Source organism: Toxorhynchites rutilus, chromosome 2 (assembly GCF_029784135.1).
Source record: "Toxorhynchites rutilus septentrionalis strain SRP chromosome 2, ASM2978413v1, whole genome shotgun sequence".
Classification (NCBI taxonomy): domain Eukaryota; kingdom Metazoa; phylum Arthropoda; class Insecta; order Diptera; family Culicidae; genus Toxorhynchites; species Toxorhynchites rutilus.
In genome coordinates, this window is record NC_073745.1 from 123,900,798 (window position 1) to 123,914,730 (window position 13,933).

Below are 13,933 nucleotides of genomic sequence, written 5' to 3' on the forward strand. Positions count from 1 at the left end.
TCCACACATCTGGAAAAAAAACCCTTGACTCAGCGAAGCTGTGTAAATACGAGAGAGCGGTAAAGCCAAAAATGTAGCACAGCGGCAAAAAACTATAGCTGAAACGCCATCTGGGCCAGGAGCTGTAGAACGTTTAAATTTTTTTACGCCCTTCTGAACCATCTGTGGGGTAACGACGAATGGTCGCAAGTCTATTTAACTCTCTGGACCGTTAGCTGCAGCTCTCTCGGCTTCTGACGGGGTGGCTGCATCAGCGACAAACACCGATGCAAAGTGATTTGAAAATAAATCGCACATTTCAGTAACAGAGGACGATTCCTGAGTGCCCGAGAACACCTTAGACGAAATATATGCTGTTTTTCGCTTGGAATTGACAAACTTCCAGAAGCTCTTTGAATTCCTACGCAGGTTTGTCTGGTAGAAAAGTAATAAAATCATAACCATATTATCATAATGTTTAAACTATCCTTTTTTTTTAATTTATAGTACGGATGGTTTGTACTCATATAATATTACTTCGATATGTATTATTGTTGTCAATTCGCCTTCAAATTAAAGGAAATATCGCTGGATCATGTAAAATGCTACAAACTATGTTTGATTTTCATTTATTGATTTATCTGAAAATTGGGCCACACAAGAAACATAAAAACGTCGCGTTGGGCGACGAAAGTGTTAAAAGAAATATTATTTTTCACTGGGGTCCATACATTTTTGTTCTTCATGTTGTTGTCCACTTACCTCGTTCCTAAATGTTTTTTGTGTCCTTTTTTTATAAAAATAACTGGAGCCCAACTTTAGGATTCACAAATAAGAGTATCTTCGAGATGGGGGTGAGTGGAGGGCAAAAAGTAAAAAAAAAGTTTATTATGGGCCTTATTCCCGAATACACTACACGTGAAAACAATGTGGAGTGAGTACAACCTTATTCCTGATTGCACGCCACTGTAAACATTTGGTTGAATTCATTATGAATACACCAAGTTCATCCACCGATGTTATTCTGGTATACACTTCACGCTCTCGCTTGTGAAAACAGAGCGATTCCCCGTGCTCATCATAATCATACACTCTCCCAAAAAGTTAGTATATATGACGAGTTTTTTGGTAAATATTACCAATGATTAATAATTTTTGAATCTACTTGAATCTATTTTTCAAGTGCATTTTGGTTGAAAAAAAATTCTTACATCTTTTTTTCCCCATGCTGTCAAACGTTTCTCATATAAAAAGAGCCTAACCTAACATTTGACGAGAAGTAAAATTGAATTACAATTAAATTTAGAGGAGTTTTGAAGTCAATAAGACTGAAATTCCTGAAAATACCAAAACTAATTTCTGCAAATCTACCGAATTGTCAGTTGTGCTTTCATGATTTCAAACGCTCGCATTAATTGATGAAAAAATGTAGTTCTTTCATTTAATTTAATTAGATTATTTTTGTCTTTCATAACGATACTTTCTCTATGTGGTTTATTTTTAGAAAAGAAACTTTTTTCCTTCCTGATTATTGACATTTCAATTGGTTTCTTTTTTTTTCTACCAATTTGATTCTATTCGCATGACCCAGATTCGTACATATTACGCGATAAGAATGGTAAACAAATGTTAAATCGGCCAGTATAACCCAGTAGAAGCAGTCGGTTCAACGTTGATTTTACATACACCCTAAACATGTTATGTTAACCCAACCTTAATGCATATATTGTATTTAATTTATTGATCTTTTGTATGCATATTTGTTCATTTATTGAACTAACTAACTTTTTTAAATTATTCATTGAACTATCTAAGCTATAGACGTCTGATCCTGCATCGATAGGGTCTGATCCACGGCTACAAATTAGGGAAAAATACACAATCATTACTACAAATAGCTACGCCAGACTACTCAATTCTCACCATTATCCTCTCCCAGGACCAGCGTGTAATTACTCCTCAGCCAAACACAATCGGGAAATATCACGAAGCTGACGAAACCCTGGCGGCATTAGGTGAGGCCTGCTCTATGCCCCGTTGCAATATTGACTTGACGCGCAGCGTCAGTGGATACGGAACCTCTGTCGTGACGAATCCGGAAAACATCCAATTGATCGAACCACCGATCACAATCTGCAAAGCGTTTATGAAGTTGTCCTTGACCAAATCCAATAGCATAAAGATGAATCTAGGACTCGACAGGGATCGTTTTTGTGTTTCGAAGTACCCAGATTCCTTATTATTGAAGTAATGTCTTCAAATTCTCCCGCAGCAGACGAGGACGAATCATTGCTATCCAATATGTATCAATTTTCAATTTTAATTAAAGAACATAAATTGAATTGATTTTCAAGAATATTACTTACCTGTCCCGAATTCGGGTTAATTCGACCTTCTTCTGTGAAGAAATCAATATCGGAAAGTAGTGTCGTTCAACTCAATTATCAACTCGGTAATTAGACTAATAATGTTATATTTACATTTTCTTCGCGGTTGCCAGTAATAACAATCGTAAAAGTTACTAACACCGCGAAGTAAAATGAATCAATCGTTGGTAGGGATGTGTATTGCATCTGACATTCATTTTACAAACGATTGGTAATATTTACAGAAAATATGGACATTCTACTAATGTTTGAATTACAAAAGATTTGGAAGTTTTTTTAGTAATCCATTTTCTGGGTGTATCGACACAACTCGAGGATAAACAAAACGAAATACAACTGACGTTTCTCTTAGAAACGACATTGGAAATAAACACACGGTCATTTTGGTATCCACTCCACTTAATACACGAAGTTCATTTTTACACTTCACGAAACGGGAATAAGTACAACAAAGTGAAGTGAGATGTAAGCGTAGTGGGAACGTAAGTGTACGTGGATACGGGAATAAGGCCCTATGTATATTTTTCGAACAAAGAAAAAGTTCAATCTCTCTTTCGTTGTTGAAATTCGTTAGCTCTTGTTGTATTATTCCCATTGTGCGGTACACATAGGAGCGCGTGAAAGTGGGTGTGTGGGTGTGTGAAAATTAGAAAATAAGACAGAGGTTTTTGTAAACTGGAGAATAGTGGAGGATCTCCAGAAACCCATACAAAAAAGGGCCTGGGAAAAAAACATAAACGAGTCCCTCCAAAGGAAGATAATTCTTCTGGGGACGAATCTACCCATCCTAACAAGCCCCCCTCTAAAAGAATTGCAAGCCTCCCTTCTCAACCCACCGTTACTCCCACTCCCTCTCTCCCATCATCGATTTCGCTTCTCCCTGATGTTCCCGATCCAACTCAATCCTCGTCTTTCCTCCACGCGTCAGAGTCTATCCAGAAGATTACGCGAGATGATCTCTTTTTCCACGATTTTAATATTAGTCCCTTGGACCGGAATGACCGATACGGAGGGGTGCTATCGGGGATCAATAAGTGTCACTCATTTTTTAGAATTAACCTTCCACCTATTGGAGGGATCGAGGCTGTTGCTTGTCATACAAACATCAGAGGCAAAGACCTCTGTATTGTCAGCTTGTATTGGCCTCCGAGAGATGCGATTAGCCACAAGCAACTTGCCGACATGTGCTCACTACTTCCTGAGCCACGGTTGATCTTGGGAGACTTCTACTCTCACGTACCTAAACCTTCTGCTAATCCAAGTTCTCTTGACCTTTCAGTTTGCTCGAATTCAATTGCAAGTGGAATGTAATCCAGGAACCCAACGGTAGTGATCACTTGCCAATCAAGATTTCCATCACCACTGGGTCGAATTCTTCTGAACCTAGCAAAACGGCATATGACCTCACAAGACACATTGACTGGAAAGAATATGCGGATGCGATTGCTCTTGCCATTAATTCCAGAGTTGGCTTACCTCCATTGGGAGAGGAGACCTTCCTTTCTCGTTCGAGAACAGTTCGTAAACGTGGAACCCCTGAAAATTTCCAAACGTATTTAGCCCTTGAGAATCAGTTCAAAAATTTGACTAAAACTTACATTATAGATCCATTAAACGTAAAAATAATAATTGTATTGATATCAACACAATTTTATTTTATTGATTTTCATGACATGAAACGCTATGACTCGAGGAAGGCGAGGGAGGCGAGGGAGGTAGATGAAAGAAATGAGCGCCACTGTGGCAGCCATTTGTTCCACCTTCACCTTGAGGCTATCGATCTTCGAGTGTGATTGATCTTACTTTTCCCCTTCTTTTCGCCCTTCGCGAGCCATCGGTTCTCTTCCTACTAACATTAGAATAAGTTAGATTGTAAATTCATATTAGATGTAAGGATAGATTTAAGAATTGAGTGTGATATGTAAGTGTGAATGAGAATGAGAATGTGAATGTGAGTGTGAGTGTGAACATTGTTTTAATCTTCGTACATCCCATCATTTTCCTAATGGAAATGTGTCACCCTTCTCAACTCGAGTCGACCGCGAGTAATTGGTTACCTATTTTATTAACCACAGAATTAAGGAAACATGTTAATATATTCAAATAAAAATATAGTTAAGATTTTGGCTCCTTTAAACCTATGTAACTGAGCCTGTAAAAATAAACGGATGATTCAAAATATATGCCACATCCGAGTTTACTTATGTTATCGAGTAAAATATACTAACCTCTGGTAGGGATGTGCATTGCATCTGACATTCATTTTACATACGGTTGTTAATATGTACAGAAAATGTTTACATTCTACTAATGTTTGCATTACCGTAGGTATTATGTTGTTTTCTACCAACGATTTTTTGTTGAATGAATAAGACTAGTGTTGATATATTAGGCTGTCAAAAAAGTCCTGCGGTATTTTTTTTTGAATTTTCATTTGTTCATAAAATTAGTTACAATCATCTGTTTTAAGTCAAATATGCGCCGTTTTATTCGATAACTTGTTCCCAACGAAATGCCAACTTCATAATACCCCTGTTATAGAAGCTAGCTTCCTTATTGGCAAAAAAAAACTCGGATAGCCAATTTTCACAGGCCTCTTTTGTGGCTAACTTCTGACTACCTAGCTCGTTCGCCATGGACAAAAACAGGTGGTAGTCACTTGGTGCAAGGTCCGGACTATACGGCGGATGCAAAAGAACCTCCCATCCGAGCTCCCGGAGCTTCTGGCACGTCACCAAAGGAGTGTGTGGCCTGGCGTTGTCCTGATGGAAGACAATGCGGCCTTTGTTTATCAAAGATGGCCTCTTCTTCATGAGTGCTACCTTCAAGCGGTCCAGTTGTTGGCAGTACAGGTCCGAATTGAGCGTTTGTCCATAGGGAAGCAGCTCATAATTGATTATTCCTTGACAATCCCACCAAACACACAGCAGAACCTTTCTGGCCGTTAATGAGGGCTTGGCCACCGTCTGAGCCGCTTCAGCGGGCTTCGACCACGACCGTTTGCGCTTCACGTTGTCGTAAGTGACCCACTTTTCATCGCCAGTCACCATCCGCTTCAGAAACGGGTCGATTTTGTTGCGATTCAGCAGCAATTCACATGCGTCGATACGGTCAAAGATGTTTTTTGCGTCAACGTGTGTGGCACCCATACATCGAGCTTCTTTGTGAATCCAAGCTTCTTCAAATGGTTAATAACGGTTTGATGACTTATCCCCAGCTCTTGGCCGATGCTACGGCTGCTACTATGCCGGTCTTTCTCGGCTAATTCAACGGTTTTGTCGCAATTTTCGCCGACAGGCCTTCCGGAGCGTGGCGCATCTTCGACGACCTCTACACCAGAACGAAAACGTTGAAACCATCGTTGTGCGGTGGAAATGGAAACTGTATCGGGTCCATAAACTGCACAAATTTTATTGGTAGCTTGAGATGCATTTTTGCCTTTGTCATAGTAGTACTGTAAAATATGTCGAATTTTCTCTTTATTTTGCTCCATATTTGCGACACTATAACTCACGAACGACTTAACCAAACAAAACACTGTCAAGGACTATATTATAGCGCGCAAAAATACCTTTCCAACAAGCTATAGTATGACTCGATACAATGAATACAACTAGAACTACGCGCTTACAACGACATCTCGCGGAAATACCGCAGGACTTTTTTGACAGCCTAATATTTGAGTTTTACAATGAGGTGCATAATATTGATAGTCGGTGGTGGAGATATAACGTTCAGATAGCATTCAGACTATAACGAATGTATGAATTTTGAACAAATTTTCATGCATTAAATTTGCTCAGAAAATAATGACTATGTGTGTTGTTTTCAATATGGCCTATATCACTTAATACAACATAGAGTCTGAACACCATATTGAATGAAGAAGATCGCAGTATTTTTCTCTGTACCTAATATATATAACATACATTATACATCGCACACCCCATTTCGCCAAATAAATTTACTGACAAGAAACAATAAATTTATGATTCAGCCAAAATAGAAGAAAAAGACTTGTCTCAAAGATAATGGCAGTTGAAATTTTGAAATGCGATTTGTATATCGTGCGGAACCGAAATCCGTTCATCTAAAAAATTAATCAAAATCCGTACATACCATACAAAACGTATTAAATGTACGGATTCCGGTCCCCCATGGTATAAATATTTGAAAAAATTACAGTTGATTTATGGACTGCATTGTTTATGTCAATTTAATGGGAATTATGCATCACTCTGATACATCATTCGGGCCGCATGAGTAACGTTGGAGGGCCGCAGGACGGCGACCACTGATATAAACTTGAAACGATAATTTTGCTGCGTTCCAAAAAACATTATGCCATAACCTGGACGATTATGACCCCTTTTGCTTGCTCTGGAACTGAACAACAGCATTCAGTTCAATCTGCAATTTGTTATCACAGGTAAACCCAAATCACATCCATTGTTAAGAGTTCGCGTACACAATCTGTTTTTTTCTTTTGAAAACGGGCCAAATTTTGTTGGGGAAGTCTCACCAGAACGCGACAAAACTTGAAGATGGTCCTTAATAGTATCAACAACGATAAAATCATTGAGATGAATGAAGATTTTATTATTTATTATTGTGATAAAGTTTCTCTACCTATGTCTGTCATTAAACGGATACAACAGAATACCTTACGTTTAATAATGTCTGATATGAGAATCAAATTGAGAATATCTTTTGAAACGTTTGTTGCATCTCTTCCTGAAAAGAAATACAATCAATATTAGCTCATACCACCGCATCAAGTGTTGCCTGTTGATGAAACATGAACATAAACTTGGCTCCATACCGATTCAATTCCAAATAAAAAGCAATCCACATCAATTGGAAGCACGTATGAATGCATACATAAATTAGAAATTACCGGTGGACCATTGACCATTGACAACACCAGCACGAATCAAAAGTCATCCGACCGAGTCTGTCCCCTTATCGTCATCGGGTCTATTTAGAATCAAGGCTATTCAGACAGAACCATTATTTTTTTTCGGTCCGGACGGAGAGTGAAGTTGTTGATTATTTTTTTTCATTTCACTCGTTTTAATCAACCAGGAAGCCGACAGGAAATGCGTTGAAAAGACGATGAATAGAGTGAGTACAGAATGCAACGAGTTCTCTAGTGCCTCTGCATTTGGAACTTCGCCAGTAGCGAGGCGAGCAAGTTTGTGGGTGACAACCACGTGTTTTGGGTCAAGAAGAGTTTGAAGAGTCTCCGTTCGTTTGCTGGTTGGGACTTCCCGACATTACCATTGAATGAAAAAAACCTGGGGAACGGATGAATGCGAAAAGTACCAACCTTTCTGTGGGAGGAAGGACATGAGAACCGACTGAGCTCGGGCTGGGTTATAATTGAAGGTTTATGATTTGTTTCCACGTCGGATTTCATTTTGATTGAAGAACCCTTCAATTACGCATACCGGAGTCAAGTCATAGTAACAAATAAAAAGGAACCGACCGGGATGAAAGAAAAGGTTATTCTATCACATCCCTATTCTTAGAAAACAAAAATAAAACAACTTTGCGAGGAACTGCCCGGACGAAAAAAAGCTTTCAATTAATTTAAAGATTTCGTTTCCATCTCCTCGCAATTAGGTAGCTAATACTGTTGGAAAAACTGGAGCTGTGTTATTCACTGCTTCTTTGCTTTGCTCAGAAAAAAAGGCACAACGACCGTGGTACGAAGTTTCCGAACTTTGAAATCCCTTTAGCAATTTCTTTTCTTCTGTTTTGATGTGGCGATGAAATGAATTTTTCATTGCCTCGTGTCGCTACTCGGGATGATTTATACCATGGTTGCAAGTTTAGACAACGTAAAAGCTGTTGCTGTTCATCCAACAATTGCCTTTGTGAAGGATTATGTGTGGTTCAAAATGGGACCGATGGCAACGTAGAATTGGGAACCGGATAGAAACGAATTTCGTTTGAATAGATATTGAAAAGCGGAATATTTATTTGTTTCATTATTTTATTTTCCAGTCGTTCTGGATTCAAATTACTATATTTTACAAGAAATGATATCGAACATTTTACGAACATTTTACTTCAAGTACATTTTTATAGATTATTAATTATACACATGGCGCAGAGTCATGTTTTTTGATGGTGTGTTCATCGTAAAAACACTATGGCATCACCGTCTTGAAACAACATTTAATTACTTTAATCTCACCACAACAACACTTTGAACAACATGAACAACACAGAAAAACGACGTACGATCAATAGAAACTTTTTTAGAAAAAAAAGACGCGCTGTATTTACCCGCGTAAATCAATGTCGTGCTATCGTTGATCCACGGAATTTACTGTTATTGCTCCTGCGTGATACTCGGAATTTTCGATTCAAACAGAAGGCCACATAAATCTACATAAGATGAAACGGATGGGAATTTGTTCCACATTCGTAATCACCGCCTCCCCTCTCAACCCCTCTGCTTTGAGGCGTCCCTCCCACGCATATATCTCATTCGACAGTTTAGAAATGCTGCAGTACTTTGGCCCCCACCAACAAGAATGGAGGGGAGGGATCAGAAATGAAAGCACGTTTACTGCTTAAATAAATTTGTTCCAATCAAACAAAACGAATACAATAAATTATACTAACAGGCTCATGCCGGATAGATTCAGCTTTTTGACATGCAGGATTCAGCCATTTTCGCACTGGGTTGCGCTTCGGATAGTGATGGTCATTTTACTCCGTCATCGTCCTAGAATTTTGAATCCAACCCCGCAAATGCTCACAAATGGGATAATATAATCGAGGAAAGCCGACATCCCGAATAGAAAAAAGGGTGCACTGCGCTTCGAGAGTGAAAGTAAACGATGAAATGGTTCTCCAGAAATCCCAACGGCAAGAGCAACGAACCCAACGTGGGCTCGGTGTGTGAAACGCAGAGATGCCAGGATATTTTGTGCAAAATGTACTTTTTCGAATCATGTAAAGTAGTGCGGGGCAAAGGTGCGTACCTAACTGTTATCGTCCAATAACTTTTGAAAGGAAAACAAATTAGGTTCAGTCTGTTTACCAAATAGTAACCATTATACAAGAATTTTTCAAGTTTTATTGCAAGCTGGACAAATACTTATTTTAAAACAAAATAATTGCTTTGATTTTGATTTTGTGTTTGAAACATAATCAGAAGCGTGTGTAGTTATCATTCAAGAGGGGGTGTATGATGTTTTGTGAGTGGGACGATTGTTATGGTCGAACAATATTTTGTCATGCAATCTATCGATTTGGATTAGGGTCCGATGACCAATGTGCTGATTGATTTTTGACAATTAGAAATATACCACATGGAAATATTTGGGATGAAGGAATATTGCAATATAGAAACTTTCAAAAAATTAATTGTGAATTAATACTAAGCAATCATTTACCGTCGATGGGGGTGAAAATGGGTAAAAATTAAGAAAATTACTTTAACAGTGCGGACTCGATTATATATAGTCTCCGATTTCTCTTTACTGTATATAATGCAGTCAAAAAAATGTTTTTTTTTTGTTTTTTTTGCGTGTATTTTTCGTTTTTCGAAAATAAAAAAAGGAATTTGATTTTTGATTCATCCTCTTAAAGTCAGAAACCACCTTTCGTACATGAAAAAAATAAATTTATCCAGATTCTCTCAGGAGGTGATAGACGATCATATTTGATGGAAAAGAACCTTCTACGCATATGTTAGAATTTCAACAATGAAAGAGTTATAGAACTTTTTTTCGTTTCGGACACTGTTGCCTGAAACTGGCTTTACTTATAAACTATGCTATGGAAGACAATTCTGTTGCTGTTCATTTGAAAGATGAGAAAATTTTGTGCAGGATATAGTAATGGAACAAATAAATTAGTGAATTTTAATAGCATTTTGGAAGTGAAAAACTTAAAAGTTAATAATTTTTAATGTGTTATTGTTAATATTACCCTAAAAATTTATAATAAACTGGACTGTTCCTATCAATTATATTGAAGTTCTTTAACCGCTCTACAATTTGTTCTTTGACGCCCAACTTCAATCTTCCTTAATTTGGCTGCAATGTCGATATAAACAATTCATGGTGAAAATTCAAGCAAAATCTTCAATCACGATTTTCACCCCATTTTACATGTAATAGCCACTTAAACTTCACCTTAAAGTTGAAAGGTTACATTTCTTCTTAAAATAAGCCGTATTTTAAATATATAAAAATAAATATTTTTTTCCAAACTGTATATAATCGAGTCCAAAATTGTATACAGGCAAACCGTTCAATTTACTTTTGTCTCCCTGCTTTGCGATGGGACAGATGCCTTTTCGGTTGCGCGTGGCTGTTTTGTGCTTTTAGTTGCATGTCGAAACGTGTTGCTTTTAGAAATCATGTCATGCAAAAACTTAGAAAAACTTAGAGCATTTGATGGGAGGAGGGGAATGATTTCAGAGGTGAATTGAGACGCAAATATGCTTTCTTCGCACTGAAACGCATATAAACCATCGAAGAAAACTAAATGGACGATAACTTCGTCAAATATGCTTCTTTTCATATACCGCATAAAAAAATCGCACAAAAAAAGCCGCACAAGAACAAAAAACCGCACAAAAAAAATCGCACCAAAAAAAATTCGCACAAAAAAAAACCGCACAAAAACAGGTTTTACTGTATAATCGAATCACATATAATCGAGTCTGTATATCATCGAGTCCGATCTGTATTAGTAATATCTTGACAAATATTGCGAATATTTTGAAAGCTGTTAGCCGATTAATAGGAGACATATTTCCACAACTTCCAATGCTTAATACTTAACTGTATTACAAATAGTTATTATTTAATAATTCATCAAAGTTTGATGTGTAAATAGCCATCAAATAGCACCTCAGAAAAAATCTCATGCCCAGCATTATACAGAACTACTAAAATTGTAAATACTGGATAAAATGATTCTTTAATGTCTTCCCAGATGAGTCATTACTGATTTTGAACATCATTTTTTTCCATTCGAAATTCGTATATCGATCCTCTGAATCGGCCCGGTATTTTGAAAGTTATGAATTTAAAAAAAAAGTCATTTTTGGAAAAAAGGAAAAAATTGTTTTTCGATTAATTTTGAAAAATCATAACTCAAGAACAAAAAATAACGCATCTCTGAATTTTGGATATGCTATCTAAAAAAATCTTAGCTTTCAAGGCAAAATATAAATAAATGTGGCGCCCTTGGTCCCGAGACAATGTGAGCTATAAAAAAATACAATCAATAATTACAATACCAAAATCCAAAATTTCCTTCACCCCTCTAAGGGGTGTGATTGGGTCAACTTTCATTTAATCATAGTTCAGTGAAACATTAATATTTTTCAACAATTCCTTGAATACTTACGATTATTCATCATTAGAGAACATTTCTGCGTAATCAGAATTGTGTATTACTCTAATTTACGATAGTTTTTCAACAAAAAGTTCGAAAATTACTCTTTTCGACACATTTTCACCCCCATCGACGGTACTTCTGTTTATTCGCCTTCTTGAATTTCGATTCTGAGGGTTCCACCGCAAGCATATGTATTGAAGCCATTTTAAGAATTGCTCACCATTCATGTACCCAGAATCCGAAACAAGCAAAAAGCTTGCTAAAGGTAGGGTTATCATCTGTCCTGATTTAGCAGGACATATTCTGATTTTGAGATCTATTTGGGACGTCCTGATTTTTTTTACAATCTAGCCTGTGTCCCGATTCAAATTTGTTGCAGAAACAGAATAATTTTCAGTGTATTATATTTTTCAGTAAAACCTTTTTTGTTGAAGACCAAAATTGAATGAGCATATAAAGAGTAGCAGTTCCACGAGGTCTTTCAACTGTTTTCTTTTAGAGATTTTGCTTCGATGATATTTTTGTGATTCGTCTCGGTATTCCATGTTAATTTTATTAAAATATTTGAACGAAAATGTCAATTTACTGACGAATGGGCCCATAAGCACCCCCTTTTTCACAAAAGAACTTAATGACTTAAGGACACTTAAAGACAAGACAGCGGTATTTAGGTTTAACCATTTTATTAAAACAGAAGCAAATCCATGCTGAACTATGTGGTGCGGAACTCAGCCGCTCAGCAAATTTGGGATGCAGAAGGAGTTTTTGCGTTTCATACCCGTGGCTTGTACTTCGGTGCTATTGCACTTGATGTTTGATGACTCTGAAACCGCCAAAAAATCATCTATCATCTCCGGAGTATTTTCACCACATAGATCGCCCAAGAATTAAATAAATTTATTTGACGTGTGTTTATTTATATCTTGAAGAATCTCAGGGATTTGGTCATAATCGTAACTGTTACAGGTGTCCTGATTTTCAACACCGACCAGATGGTATCCCTAGCTAAAGCCATTCAAAAGCAAAGGATTTCGACACCTTCGTTTGTCATTTCGAAATATTTGTTGACTAGCTCCTTGTGAATCTTATGATTTTGGACAGACTAATTTGTTGTGGGGTTCGAAGAGACAGCCGAAGCTTCCTCATGAAGCTAGATGATCAATCTCTTTCTGCCAGTTTTGTGGCTTGGTTGAATTCGTGCTGGATGCTGTTGGCTATATCAATAGCTGCAAATCTTTGACGCTTTGTCCAATGCTCGGCAATAGTTGGCCATTTTCTCAAACTCCTCACTCATGAGCGTAAAATGAAAGATCTTAAAATACGTAAAACCACAGAATTATTTACTAATATGAGCCTCTTCCTCTTGTCGTTATCTCCAAAAATAAAAATGTAAGATCAAAATAACGCAAAACGACCACGATCACCTAATCATATTTTTTCCAAAAATATTTCAAAATTCAAAAATCCAGTTCCAGTTCCAATCGATTCGAAAAGCTACGAAATAATTTTTTTCGCAATTGTATACAATAATATAATCACACGTTCTTCTGCTGTGGCTCTTTTGAGGAAATTTTCATGGAATCTTAAAAGGGCCCCGTTTCGAAACGTATAATATATGATATTTGTTCACCAAGCCATGGTTCAATATAACCCTTTTCGATCTTGGCTTCTTTGTCAACGTGTAACCAGTCACTATCAGCATCTATATTATCCGTTTCGAAATTCAATCAAATCGATCAGTGCAGTGTTTATTCATCTTATTCTTCATTAGTATCCAACGTTTTCCGGCGTTTTGAAAAACGTTTGAAAAGTCAAAATGAAGACATCACGACTCAAGATGCGAAAGTTATTACATAATATGAGAATCCACGTACAACAACATACAGGGGTTGAATTCAGTACAACAAATACAATACGGCTATTGAGGTAGATTATGACACTCAGAGGATACTACTCGTTTAAACTCTTCAAATCACTCATACTGCGTGTAAGCTGCATCTACTACTCGTACGATCACTCCTCAGAAGTTCTTGATGGAGTTTTGAACTGGTAAACAAGCTGACCAGTCCAGAATCTGAAGCCCCTATTCATCAAATCATGTCATGACTTTCCGGATTTTTTTAATTGATGCCAAATTACCCAATTATTACGGTGTTTTTGATGCAAAAACATAAGTAAATTATTCTGAAGTACTT

At 37.2% G+C, this 13,933-nt stretch overlaps 1 protein-coding gene and 1 pseudogene across 1 annotated transcript in view; both read right to left on the reverse strand.

Moving 5' to 3' along the window:
• The window catches only part of LOC129765066 (uncharacterized), a 137,662-nt gene that overhangs the window by 86,405 nt on the left and 37,324 nt on the right, over positions 1-13,933 (reverse strand). The gene's annotated exons all lie outside the window — the stretch shown is intronic.
• LOC129771665 (ER membrane protein complex subunit 3-like) lies at positions 1,790-12,589 on the reverse strand (annotated as a pseudogene).